General features: G+C 40.8%; 1 protein-coding gene across 2 annotated transcripts in view; it reads left to right on the forward strand.

Annotated features, from left to right (window-relative positions):
- LOC135256484 (ephrin type-B receptor 1-like) overlaps window positions 1-2,897 on the forward strand; it is a 155,328-nt gene extending 152,431 nt beyond the window's left edge. For both annotated transcript variants that reach the window (XM_064338293.1, XM_064338292.1), the window contains one exon: window positions 2,646-2,897. The gene's annotated coding sequence lies outside the window, so the exon portion shown is untranslated. The remainder of the gene's footprint in view (window positions 1-2,645) is intronic.
- The last annotated feature ends 12,396 nt before the right edge of the window (window positions 2,898-15,293 follow it).

Raw genomic sequence — 15,293 nt, forward strand, 5'->3', positions numbered from 1 at the left:
AGCTATTAAATACCGCAGTCTCCGCACCGGATGAACAGTGTCAGGGTGCTCGCTCTTGGGGGGGATGTATCCCATACATTGTGGGGGGGTGGGTTGATTGATTGATTGATTGATTTTATTTGGTCTCAAAAACAAACATTAACAATGCATCACACAACACAAAAGCGAAATTTAAATCATATCAACTTAGGAACATAGCAACCAGGGAGACCAGGATGACCCTTAAAGTCGAAAATATATCGACTTATTTCCAATGGGGTCCCATAACCATAGAGTTACAAACTTTAAATTGCGCACACAATTACTCAACTACTGTACTCCAAAATAAAAACAATATATCACATAAGGGTGTATCACATAAGTTTTGTGGCACTAAAGGAGTGACCTCTGACCTCCGTTGCTCACATCTCCCCATTCACTTTATCTCTACCTTCTCTGATTCTTGGAATGTCTTGGTATGCGTGACTGAGGGCTGTGTCATCACTGTCACTCGTGGTGTCAGCCAATAAGAAAATGCAACGAGGCTTGGCTCATGATTAAGAGGGGCTTCTTCCCACAGACAGCAGCGTAATGGGAGAGGTGTGAGATGATTGACAGGTCTCTGGCAGCCCGCAATGATGAGCAAACGTTGAGCAGAACCACTGCTGAGTGGGGAATTAAACCGCATTTATACTACACGCACACACACACACACGCACACACGTCATTCATCTCCTCTCCAGCTGGGTTTCCATTATTGGGGAATTTATACAACTAATTGTCAGTTTCCAGTGATTGACTTGCCTAATTGAAATACTGACTGTATAAAAACTCTGGGTCTTAGTATCTTACTCTGTTGACAGCTTGAGAAATTTCAAAATAACGGGTCTGCTTGAACATCAGAGCAGAATGAACCAGCTGCAGTTCACACAAGCTTAATCCACACCATGACTGCGTTTGAAAAATGAACCTTTCTCACTTGCAAATGACTCATTCAGAGGGTAGTTGAATGCAATTTGCATACACCATGTTGTACAAATTTTTAAACAAAAGTTTTGAAAACCTTGTTTTTGTGTACACACACACACACACACACACATGCCACACTGACCCCATGGTCACCTCAACCCCACCTTTACTCCTTGTCAAACAAGTAACATATACTTCTGCCTTTAGCCAAATATGACTTCATAGTGGACTTGGTTTCTCCTCCCTTTCTGTGACACTGTTGTGACCAGCAGCCAAGGCTGTGAAGGTAAAACATTTTCCGTTTCGGTTAGTGTGCTCAAAAGCCCTTTTTCATGCCTTTGGACATATACAGGTCCTTTTTGCGACAGGTGGCATTTATATTTTACAGCGAAGAAAATCTAGTGAGAAAATATTACAGACAGTCGGAAAATGCGCAAGTCATTTTATGCCTCTGGCCAGTAGTGAGGAGGTTATGCCTTGTAATTCTCCGTGGTGGAACAATTCCATTATCTGTTTGAGCCGTAGTTTAATTAACTGTGCATGAACCCATTATTTTTTAATTAACACCGGCAACTTTCACCCACGCAAGAACGATTTGTCATCTCCAAACGTGGCTCAGGATGTCCCTGGAAAATATCGATTGATGCAAACACTGCAGCCGTTATCTGCTCTCAGATCGCTAAGGTTTGTGTCAGTTAAGCGGGTCCCATTTGATTCATTTAGATTATGCTAATGCATAGACAGTCAAAGGTAGGAGTCTGAAGGGAGTTTTAATTAGGGACCTGGGTTAATGACTAAGCGTGGGTCGCTGCTATCAGCTGAACTTGTTTCAGATGGCTAAAGCTGATTAGCACAAATTGAATATACAAAATGCTCAACAGATGAGAACATTCGTCTCTTAGTTTCCTTTAAAAAAAAAACATCGTAATCATATACTTAATCGCATTGTATACTTACTGAAACGGTAAACAAACACAGCGACCAGTGGTAAATGGAAGTTCTGATGAGTGTAAGATTTTAAGTCAGTCAAAATCTTATACATGATGTTGATTCAAAATAAATCAGAATCAGGTGGTATTTGATCTTACAGTAAATCATCAGTTATTTGTATGCACTACCTTCTGGTCACTAACCCAAAAAACGAATGGAGTAGCAATGTGTTTTCTAGTTTTACCATTGTAATTAAAATAATAATAATCAATGGCAGCCAATCTAGAAAACTTTTCACTTCCTTGGAAGGGTTCTGGCTGGACTGGGCTAAATTGTGCGTGCGTGCGATGTGGAGCGAGTCTCTTGTTTGTCTCTTAACTGCCTGTCTCTCTCCCACTGTTCCTGCTGATGGGAGTGATATGAAGGGGATAGATATCAGTGAAAGGTGTGGGCTGTGTTTAATTTACCAGTGAATTAAACAGACTTTTCCTCGGTGCCCTCTGTTTGTGAGCTGAATTTCAAGAAGGGTTCGCCGTGCTCCAAATGTCCTCCAGTCGCCTGTTTGTTCCCTTTTTGGCATCACTGCAGTGCTCTTCTATGCAATGCTACCTACCTTAGTCTCCACTCGTGTGTTTAACTGACCAGATGAATCTCAGATTCACTGTACCATTTGCAAGCCATTTCACTGATTTTTTTTTTTAAAGGAATTGCATTTGAGGTTCAAAGGTGAGACTATATATCAATTTGTTTTTCTCACACTTTTGCAGAGTACGGTGCCCCACGGGACCTTGGGAAAATGAAAAGGAATCCAGATGTTTATAGAAACAAGAGCGGAAGCCTCCGACACAACGCAACACACCAAACTCAGCGCACTGTAAATACCATGGCTGCAAGCTCTTCCTCTGTGTCATCGTACGATTAAGATTTGTTTTATTGTGATGAGTATGTCAGAGTTTGTAACTGTAACTTTCTGAGAAATATTGTACTAAAATGCACTCAATAAAGATGAATCAACTGGACTGGCCTCTCTACGAGCCCATTTCCATGTTTCGAGATGCAGTGGATGCATATTTTATTATTTAAATTGATTTGGGTTTATTTGTGTCAGCAGAATAAAAGGATTAGACACCCTCAGATGCCTGTAACTTTCTATTTTTGGCAATTTTATTTGAACGCCAAGAGGTGAGTGACACCCCATGATGATTGGATTTGAAGAGCAATGTGACAGCTGCCCAGTAGTGCTTTGATACAACTGCAAACCATCTGCAAATGTAATATGTTACAAATGTATAATGACTCAAATATAGCAGGAAATTGCATCTCAGCTACCACTCAACCAGTTACGTTTATGACTCTCATTTTATGTATTGTGAGTTTTGATAGTGAAGTTTGGGGAAAATCTCCAAAAATCACGTGGCCATTCTCAAACACAATTAGGTTCTTAAAATGCAAGATCACGTTCTGCTTATATGTGAATCATGCTCTACTGTGCAGTCTGTAGGTATTTGAATAGTGACACAATTTTTGTTTCGGCTCTGTACTCCTGCACATTGGATTGGAAATAAAACTATGAATACAAGGTTAAAGTGTAGACTGTCAGCTTTAATTTGAGGGTAGTTACATCCATATTGGGTGATTTGTGTTTGAATAACACTTTGCATTTTAACCTCATATTCATTTTTTCATTTCAAATCCAATGTGCTGGAGTACAAAGCCAAAACAACAAAAATAGTGTTACTGTCCAAATACTTACAGATTGCACTGTATATTCATGAATTGCATTCTACATGCATTTAAAATGTTGGCAGTAATCAAAGTCCGCAATCTTCATCAGTCTGATTTATATGAGACTGAGAATCCTTAGTTAATGAGACCTTAAAAAACAGGCTACTGAAAATACGTTTCATGGTTGGAGATGTGTATAAGAATTCTCATTGTTTTCCAGGAGTGTGCCCTGACTTCATTTCCTGGGACCAGGGAGTCATTTTCACTCATTTGTGATTTTAATGAACACAGACCGCTTACATATTTAATGCAAGTAACCCTCAACATGGCTAAGCAGCACTAAACTGAGACTGCCCCCATAAAACAGGAAAATACCATATTTTTATGTACTGCCTTTTAATAACCGCCAACTCCCTTTGGTTCCACCCCCTCAGCAATGACTTGGAAACGATGAATGTCACCAAGCTACCCTTTTACCACAATGCAATGGGGCACTGCTTCTGAGGGATGTCTTGTAATGTAACCACATTGTGCTAATGAGCGTTGCAGCTAAGAGGCAGCATTACTCCCTGTACGCCTGACAGAAGAGGACCTGCCCCAGTACTGGGGAGATTGCCAGTAAACTGGAGCAGGATTGCACGTGCCATTTCGAATGCTAATTCATTCTTCATTCAGGGTTTTCTAATGGAAAAACCCAAGAGAGGTCAGACTGATGCTGTAATGGTGCTTCTGCAGCTACTGCAATTGTCAATTATACACATTTAATGACTATTTATAGTGGCAATTATCCAGTTGCTTTAGCTTCGGAAGTAAAAGTTCTTTTTAAAAAAATTGTTAAGTTGCCTGGATCAATTTTGTTAAAATGCAAAGTGTCTATCCATAATGATATACGAGGCAGGGGAGCACTAAATGTACCTTGATAGAGGGAATAAATGAGAACCGAGCTGCTGTTTGTTGAATATTGAGTCTGTGGCTAGTACATGCGTCAATTAAACAGGATTTAAAACGGCCCAAACACGGGAATGCAGCTGATTGGGAAAACTTTAAAAGCCTCGGCCAATCAATATCGTCGGAGTAATTACCTTAAAAAGGGGGATCATGATTCAACGGTGACGCTTAAAATGGGAGAGTGGGAAAGAGGGATGGAGCGCAAGAGAAGGCGAGACAAAGCGAGAGAAATGGGGAGAAGGGGCAGACAGATTGTTTGGGTAATTGGATCACTGGCAGCGTGATTAGTTGCAGAAAGATGAGAGAGTTCTTGCCCTCGCTGGTTTCGTGCGGGGCTCGGATAAACGTCCTGCCGCCTGGCTCGAGCCTACCTGTGTTTCTCGCTCATCGGCCCGCTTATTCCTGCTTCTCGGGCTCTGATTGGTAATGTCTGGCCTGGTTGTGACCAAAAGAATGATGGCGCGCATTTGAGATTATGACATACAGTATTCTATCCTGTGGACACAGTTTGTAATTTAAAAAATAAAGATTAGAATGCCAGGAAATGAATACGGGTTTGATGAAATGTGGCGATGTGCTGAGAGGTGTGTATCAATAATGAAAATGAGGGCAGGAGACATGAATAATAAAGGGGAATTCTATTGTTTTATTCCTCCGGGATTTATTGGTGTGTTCACATAAGCACAGTGTCATTATCAATATACATTATACAGACAGGCAATGGATACCACACAGTTTACCTTTTATTGCCACATCACTCACAACAACAGGAAAAAAAGGGAATAATCTCATCAGTCCATAGCCCTTTAAACACATAGGCATTATAACAAGCTCTGCATCAGATCTTTGTATTTCGGCATTTTACAACACAGAGATCATCTTGCACAGTTTGTACAGCACGATGTCTGAAGCAATTCGCATTAAGCAGCTCCTTGATATAACAGAAGCACCTTACCTGGGGGTCAAACCCATGACCTTTGAGTTATAAGCTCACCATACACCATACCCTGCCTAATCATTGTGCTCTACTATCATCCTCATCATGGTGGTAGAGGTATATTCCTCTTACTTGAATGTTTTCAGATCCGTACCTCTCTTGGTTTCTTCTCACATTTTTTAATATGGTAATTGCTGTTTCTCATTGTGAGCCTGGCTCTAATTTCTAACCTCTCCTTTTCAGTTAAGTATTTGCCTCGCAGACAGGAAATGAGTAAGCAGTATTAGCATCAGTGTTGGTTATGCTTTTGTGGTTTGGTATTAAAAGAATCTAATAATATTTGGCCGGCAGCGCTTCGAAAATGTAAAATTGATATTTCCTGGCTTCTATGAGCATAGCTTAATTGTTTGCTCTTCAAGAACGAGTGGTAGATTTCACCTCCATTAAAGCAAAGCACAATAATCTGAGCCTAGATCAAATGAGATTTGTTTTCTCGTAGGGATTTTGGAAAATTGAATTTTGATTTATGTAATTACCCGAGCAATCTTCTGTCGACCATGTGAGTTGTTATTTCAAGGGGGACCTTTGTCACCAGCAGGAATGTGGTGGTGATGGGAGGCATTTTCGAGGGGGGGGGGGGGGTTTACAGTGTGACAACAATATGCAATTAGGCCTAACCACATTCTTCATTAGAGGTCACTCCAATTGCCATATTAAATTCCCATCATTCATCACTCTGATGGGCTGTGATTGGTCTGATACTCGAATGTGCTGCAGGAGAGGGGTGGTTTCTGGGTCTTGCCTTGGTGGCCTCCTTTAGAGACTGACCATATGTCATACTGCATGCAGGAAAGCATGTTCCTGTAAGACTGTTCCCCTCAGGAACACAGTCTGTCTGCACTCCTCATGCAGAGATGTGAGGCATGTTGTAACAAGGTCTCTAAATCTCTGCTATTGGGGAGAATGTTTAAACATCATCGGAAGGTACTGTTTAATGTCTGGGTAGGTTTTTTGGGACTCTTGACAAAGGGGCCTGGTGCCTCGGAAAAAAATTAATTAAACTGCCCGGTTCAATCTGCTGAGCATTTATCAAGCAACCTTGCAAGGGAAATTGAACTTGTGCATGCTTCATTTACTCCACCAAAACTTTTTTAAAACCTCAGCTCAGTCTTTTCACACACTGGCTGATTTTCCCAGAGTCACTGTAGAAATTGATATCTAAGCTGAAAATGGAAACTTGTTTGTGTAAAACAATTTTTAAAAAGTTTAAACAAGGGGACAGTATTGACACACTGCCAGGGAGCATGCATAAAACCTCTGAAGATCTGCCCTCTTAATTAGTGAGAGAACCAGTTGTGGTACAGACAAAGCAAAGGATTAAAACTGTGAGAAAAGGTTGGATGTGATTGGGGGTGGGAGGGGGGAGGGTGGAGGTGTGGAGGGGGGTTGGCAGGGGGAGTGTAAGGGCACATGATCCCTGCCACTGAATCTAATCCCACTTTCGGCTCGGTCCTTTTCGATTTCTGCGGAAATCAATGAAATATTTTCCCACAGAAATGAAGTGAAAAATCAGCGAGCCGCACAGTCAAGGTCTTCCTGTCTGTCAATCGCTAATTAGTCTCTGCAAAGGCATATTCTGTGTTCAGAAGGGCATTGGAATAGCTCTGCTCCCATATATATCGCTTTCACATTGTCTTAGTTGAGCCAAGTCGTGCTTGGGTCACTCAGGCTGTTAGGTCACCCCAGCTTTTATTTTCACTGTCCAGCAAGACGTGCCAGGCCAGGGCTGTGGGTGAACCTGCATCATATGCTTGATTTCTTTTAAATGCCATTAATGATTACACAATTTTGAAGAACGAAAGTGAGGGTTTACATGGGGTACTTACATGCTAATCTAATTCAACCAATATTCTTTAAATTGAGGAGCTAATTTAATTCATTATTGCACCCTCGCTGTCATCAGGTTCCATGGAATGTGGATTCAAGTCTTCTCTAATTAGCAAAGAGAACTTTAAATGCTAATTGTTGATGCTTTCCATGATGCTTTGTTATAACTGGTAATGACAGAGGTGGATGCAGCCCATGCCTGTGCTTAAGCTTACATGGGAGCACACTGAATAGATTATACAACAAAGTCACAGGAAAGGAGGCTGTCTTCACTGTATGGCCTTCTGGGTAAAAACGATGATGGCATGGTGACCTGGGAATTGACACATCCAGGTCCCTGGTTCAAGTTCTAGGTGCTACGCAAGTACTGAACTTAAAATATTTGAGTAAATATCTAGTGATGTAATTGGGCTGTACATAGAGCATTTCATGGAGGCATTGAGCGTGAGTTAATTGGGAGTCCATATGGGAATTATGTACAATATGTCTAGGAAAAATCAATTGTCCTGACTAACAGTAGGAACCATTTTGTTGATTTCGAAGAAATAAAAATGGTAACCGAATGAATACAGCAATACGAAATATTGTAATGGAAGTTGTCATCAGGTAGAGACGGGCACCTGTTTAGTGCTTATGGTGGAGAAGTGGTCATTATTCCTAGTCCCACATGAGTTCCTGAATTCCTGCCACAAATTACAGTGGTGATTACATGACCACGAGACACCGAGAAGGTTCTCAACCAATATTTGTGATGTCATTACTCAGTCCCAGGGGTCCCCACTGAGAATGGATTCCTGTCAGCTTACTCAGGGATCCAGTTATTGCCAGAGATGGTGGGGAGGGGCCTTGCCTGTTCAGCCAGCCTTACTGCATATACAGCACAATCATGGCAGGCAGGCAAGTTATTCTCATATTTTAGTCACATCAGTGTCATAGAGCATTTGTCAGATTATATTTTATTATTGTTTTATTTAGATTATGTCTTTATTTATTTTCTTTGTCATCTTTTACTGTGCAGTGTTGGCAAATTATTTTACCATTTTGCTACTTTTTGCTTGTTTTGTCCTACATTTGTCAAACCTTTGCACATAAATCTTTTTTTGTCAGCTGAATATTGCGATACACAGTGATGATGACTAATGTATTATTATTATGTATGTATTATGTAAAGGATCAGTGTAAACTGATTTATAGGACTTATTGCTACTTCTTCTCCATTTGGATTCAGTGAATCCGTCCCGCCTGGAGTCTCCTGAAGGTTAATGCTGGGGTTTTTTTGACCCTGCAGACTCCTCTATTGCCTTGCAGTTAAGCACAGTGAATTTAATGTGCAAAAGAGGAGATTCATTTTTCTTACTGTCGTGTATTAAGTTTTTTTTTTTTCTAAACCATAAAACAGTGGGCCGGTTGGACCTGGCTAATGATCTGCAGTGGAAGCAGAAAGCCGGTTTAATTGTGATGTAGAACCCTGTGTCTGCACTTTGCAGCGAACTCATACATACAAGAGCCTGCTAATGGCTTGTGAATATGACCCTCTCCGGACTCGGAACGCCACAGGGCTCCATTCCGAGGGTTGGGGGGGGGGGCGGGTTTGGGAGGGGGGGTTATGTCCGATGACAGTGGAGTGGAACGATGGCTGAATCCTCACAGAGGACCGAGCAATATCAAACTTCCTTCAGGCCCCTTCCTGACTCTGACTCTTAGCGTCTGGAGATCTGAAAATGAATAATTTAGCAGCCCTGGAGCAAAGCCTGCTTATATAGTCAAACGCTCAGTCATGTGACCTGCAGTAATGAGCTTTACCTTACTATCCCTTGTCCCGGGACAGTTTAGGACCCCATCTCTGGCTCTCTTGGGGCCTATTTTAGGAAAAACCCTCTGACAGGGAATATGATCATGTAGCTGAGGAACAATTTATATTTCATATGGGGTCAGAGTTTGATCACGTCTATATTCTGGGTAATCTATTAAATTTTAAATTAAATTTCATTTTTTGGACCTCCTTCTGACCCCCTCATGGGTGGGAGGAACAGAACCCCCAGAATGGCTTTAATGCTAAACTTAGAGGACAGTGGGACCACAGAGAAGAGGCAGTGTTTCTGCTAATAAGCCACCACAACTGCCACTGCAACAGAGTTCAGGGTTCATCTCATCTGCAATTTCTGTAAGTCTGAGCTCTTCATGACACTGTTTAGAAACCCCTGATTTATATCCATTAACCTCATTTCTGTGAGCTACAACCCCACCTCTGCAGGTGAAGTGGATATGTTGTGTTTGTATGAGGGAGCAATGCTCCGCCCCTCTCCATCCACTTTAGAACTGCCACCTCTGTTAAACTCCATGGAGAAATATTAAATAAATTTCAAATGCCTATAGCAGTGCCAATAGCTACACATCAGGTGTGGCACAGTAATTGAAATTCGTCAAATGGAACCATAAAAGCACACATCATGAGTAATACATTAAGCATACTAAATTATGATAGCAATACTACGCATGTGACACAATAAGTTGATCTAATGTCCACTTATGCACTGTACTAATTTGAGTTGTCTGAATTGTCTAAGGGGTGGTTCATAGTGACTGTGTATATGATAAAAGAAGAAAAATCTGCCATTATTTTAGTCTGATATTGTCCCTAGATTATATCAGATTATGTGCTTGAGTGATTAATATAACCAGCGTCTGTATATTGGAGCAGGAGACTTCCTGTCTGCTTGTAATGTGCCCTTAACTGTGTAGGTGGATTGGTTTTGGAGTTGGTGTTGATGCTGTTCTGTGGTGAGGGTGCTGGCTACTGCCCCCTTCAGATGAGGAACTAAAAGAAAAACGATATTGATATTATATTGATTGAAGGGGTGGGGACACTGGTCAGTCAAGTGTAGCATTACCCCAGGTTATTAAGGAGCAGTGGTCAGATGGAGATCAGGTTGCGGTCTTCCGTGGTTTGGCCAGCGTAATAACATCTTTGATACTGATACCGAGCCGCCTTGCTGTTGACCCCCTCCCCCCTCCCCCCTCCTTCCTCCCCCCAGAATAAAAAACCACAATGGAGCACATTGTTTAGTGAAATGCATGGCTCCTTTCAGACTCCCGAGAAACAGCGAGGGGAAAAGTCAGGCCGTCAGATTCCCCGTTTCAACCGGGGGCCCCCCTGTGACTCTTCATGTTCACCGCTGGTAGAGCGCGGTCACGTGAGCCGCCGTCTGAGACGGGCCTGCTGCGTTCAGTCTGCTGTTCAAAGGCTGACGCTGACCACCTCCCCACATCATTAGGTGAGGGAACATGGTATCCCAGTCGTAAGAATGCATTACTCACAGTCAAGTGAACTATCTTCCTTATGCTTGCAGTAAAGCAGCAAGCGCCAATGACTATTTTCAAGTGGGTACATTTTCTGTTGTTTTGTTACACGCTGGTCACGTGTTGTTTCGTTTTGTCCTACCGTGAAAGAAAACTGATCAATACCTGCAGCGCTATGCGTGCTTTCAGGAGCTGGTGTGTCTGCCTGCCTGCACCAGACAAGTGCAAGCACTGTTCTTGGGCATCTCCTGGCTGTATTCTAATCTTGTGCTTGATAAGAGACAGTCTGGCACTGAAGGCTATGAATATATAGTTTAATTCAGGTGGCTGCTAGGGGTTTTTGTGATCATTGATAGTGAGTTTTAAAGCACATTTGAAATGCACATATTCCAAAATAACCACTGAATTTTCTCCACCAGTGGCACACAAAGTGGTGAACATCATTACACCAGCAGTACGCAAATTCCACCCCAAAGTGATTCAGCATTCAGCATTCCAAATCACATTAAATGTGGACCAGCTTCTGGTGCTCTAGGCTGACACACCATTATCATCTAACAAGGCAAACAGAACAAGTGCCTAACCACTTTATGTCAGAGGGAAAAGGTGTGAAGAGAAATCCCATTTTGAAACTGCAAGACATGCACCCTGGGGGCTTGTGGTGCAATGACATTAAATATTCCCTCATTGACACTGCTATATTTTCCCTTGATCAATATATACCTGAAATATTTGTTTATTAGAAATGGTAACGTGTTTTAGAGAAAACTGGTATACATGTCCTTTCATTATAATAAAGAGCTTGGATTTGAGATCTTTTTATTTTTGGTTCTGCTGAAACCAGCAGACCTGTCATTTCTGAACAATTTTGAAATCTAAATACCATTTTAAAGGTAAGTGCTGGTCCTCCCTATTTTTCCCTTGGCCAATGGCTATAGTGGTGACATGAACAAGAATAAGTTCAGCCATTTTACTGGGAATGCTTACACACTGTGCTCAATTTCAGTTTCAATATCCTGAGAGGCCCTTGGGTATAGGGAAGAAAACAGATTCATTGAAAAACAAACAACCATTCTCCCAATGGCCAGCGCTTCAGAGCATAATCGATATCCAGAAAAAGTTATGACGGAATTGTGAACACAATATAGAGGGCAAAATGTTGACATGAAAGCCTGCCGTTTTTTTGCTGTAGATTAACTTTAGGCAATAGCTCTCAAATATCATATGGTTCAGAAATCAGCACATCAACTCAGTAAAATGTCTTGTGTTTGTGAAGGGGGAAAAATAACTAACATTGGATTTGAATTATTTATTGTGTTGTGTGCTGGCCAGAGAGATGTTGTAATAAGTTCTAATGAAGTTCTAATAAAATTCAGTCCTTGTCAACTATTCCCATCCACCATTTTGTATAAATCCTCAGGATCTCCTGAACCTCCTTGACTCCCAAAATACACAAAGGTTTGTATGTCAAGGATGAGGTACTCTATAATGGAATATACTGTGTCCTTAAAACACCATGTTTCGGTTAAACTTACCATATCTTATATCAGCTTGTAAATATTGGGATCAGTGATCACTCTTGACTTTATCAGACATCTAAATCCTGGCCCCTGTTGTTTTCAATCATGTTTTTTCTGCTTTTGTAAATATCCAATTTTCTTGTGCCCCAGTATAAAATTAATTAGTTGACAATGTCACTGTCTAGAGAGAGAGAGAGAGAGAGAGAGAAAGAGAGAGGGAGGGAGGGAGGGGTAGAAAGGGAGAGGTTTTTCCTCCATCTGTATTATAGCGATAAGAGTGAGTCTTCACCTATGCAACATTGGGCTTGAGGAAGAAAGATGACTGGTGTGCCTGTAGTAGTGCTCCCTCTGATCATATCCTAGAAACAAAAATGATAATGGTCTTTGCACACAGGAGGTAATAAAAAAAAGTAATCTTGTCCAAGTAGCAAGGTTGTTTCTGGGAAATCGTTTTCTTCAGTCCTTGGACGATATCGTGGCATTTACATTTTACTGGGGCGCTTTGCGGAATGGCGGCGTTGGAGTAACTCCGATTCCTCTGCCTCCCCAGAACACACTGACATTTCCGAGCGTTCCGGAATTACGCCGAGTGACAGTATCCATGACAGCCAACCATTACTCCCTCTTTACAACAAATCATTCGCCCCACCAAAAGGGAATGGGGGTTTTAACAATCAGGCAGTCATTTTATTTCTATTTGGATGAATCATCTATCCCTCAAAGGGAAATGGAGCCTAGTATTATATTTACGCTAACCAACAGACTTTCACTGGCAATGTGAAGAGTTATCACAGATGGGGAAGATAAAATTGGTGTATTTGTATTGTTAAATGTGTTCTTACTGCTGAATGTCTAGAAAGAAATGTCACCTAGAGTTTAGTGCTATGTGCATACAGGGAGGAAAAGATTTGGATTTCGTGCCTGTCCATAAAATCTCCCTCATCTAACTGAAAGGAAATTTAAAAAAAACATAAGTCAATTATTAAATACCATCGGCTATTGGCACAAGTGCTCATTTCAACTTCTAGATGCACACATAACAAGGCAGATATGGCAGGGAAACTTGGCACTCGAAACAGGTGCTACAAACAGACACAAATTGTTGGGACACAGGCTTTAAGGTAAAGCATACTTTATTTATCTGCTAAAAGGTTCACACTTAAATAAACTGTCATGTTTACTGCAGAATATCTATAGCACTTTTCAATATTGTTAAAAAATAAAAGATACTTTCATGTTTTGGTAACGCTTCCTGTTGACCATTGATGACCGGAGCAATTGAGAAGTCAATGCATGAAAACAACAGGAATTTTTAAGCAGCTGGTCCTTTCATTTCTAATGGAGGTGGCTAAGTTCAGTCAGCAGAAGCTGTTTGACCCCCTCCGTCAGCCATTAGATGGAAAGTGGAACTGCCCGTGATCTAGAGATTTCCATCAGCTGCTGAGTTAAAAGCATCTATAAAATATGCAGAATGATGGCTTTCCAAAATATGGCCTTAATACACTCCCACAGAGCCCTCACTTAATTTTCTTAGGAAATTCAATGCTTAACTTTAGACCAAAGACAAAGTACCGCAGGCAATGTTTACACATTTCCCACTACTGACGAGTGCCCCATCTCTTCGTTAAATTGAGTTACGTTACTCATTTAGTAAAATATCTTCAAAGGCAAAGCTGGCCATCAACCTTCTGCAAGGATGTATTTATGGATCATAAATAACTTCAAAACATGCCTGATCTTCTAAGAGATTCTCTGAAATGCAGGAACAGAAACTTTTCCAATCTGCAGGGTGTTTTCCAAACTGACTGAAATGTCAGAAGAAGTTAATTCCTTTAGAAACATTTTTAAAACTGACACAAACACTAGTCTCATACATTACAAATGTAGAAAAAAGCTAATAATATAACAGGTCAAAATTTTGGGATCAATGCCGAACATGTACCCTGCTGTATTCTAGATGCTAATTGGCCTGCTGTCCTCTAGATGCTGAGGACATACTGAGCAGGCAGCCTGCTGTAGTCTATACTAACTAGATGGTATCTAAATAAACTGATAGCACATCGTGTACCAACCGAAAGCCTAAAACATTGGGTTTAAATTGGGATGTGATTCAAAAACAAATGACAGGCATATAGATTATTAAGTATAATTCCATCCTGAGTCATTTAGATCAGAAATGGGATCCTGAGATTCTTCTAACCCTTAAATATTTGAATATTATGAATGTTTTGTGTAGATTATCAGACTGTGATGGTTTTGTGACTTCAGAACAAAAGAAAATGACTTGCAAGTGAAAATGGCTCCCACGGCAATCTCCATTTCAAAGAGAGGCTTTCAGTGTAGTGGATGCAATTTTTATCACAATTATATATATATATATATATATATATATATCACACCATATATATATACTTAGCATGATGGGAAAAGGTGACCAGGTGTTTGTTTGGGTTTTATTACGCAGTGATGACTTGTGCATTTCCATGCAAACGTTCAGTGGCTGTGTACTGTGGACAGCATTCGTTTCGCTGCAGGCTACGGCTCTGCAATCTTCAGATCCCATTCAATCCTGCGATGGGTCCACACCTCCTTCTGTTCTGTTTGGGCCCCAGTGCCTTTGCCTTGGATGGCTCTTTCTTACTTTCTCTCACACACTGACTGCATCTATGTATTTCTATTTTGAATTATTTATAGCATGTTTCATTCAGATCAACCTTATGTCATATACATAAATAAGACCTGTCATTACCTGTCATGACAATGCATTAGTGTCATAATGTGTACAATGTCATTTGCAAAGCAGATTTCAAAACAACTGCTGGAAAGTGATTGACGTATGCATTTATGTCAGTGAATTGACTATGGTCTATTGGAAGCTGTCAATATGCTGTCATGACCAGTTAAGGAATGGGTTATGTCAGGCTTTTTGCAATATAATGTCTGCTTTATGATGTACAGTTCAAGTGTACAATTGTCAAGTGTTAACTTTCTATAAAATGTACAAAAACTTAAATCACATAAATCACTTTTTTGTTTTTTGTTTTCACTTGACAGTTACCAGGAATGTAATATGAGTCGTGCCCGTTATTGTGACATAA

The sequence above is a fragment of the Anguilla rostrata genome, chromosome 6 (assembly GCF_018555375.3).
Source record: "Anguilla rostrata isolate EN2019 chromosome 6, ASM1855537v3, whole genome shotgun sequence".
NCBI classification, from domain to species: Eukaryota; Metazoa; Chordata; class Actinopteri; order Anguilliformes; family Anguillidae; genus Anguilla; species Anguilla rostrata.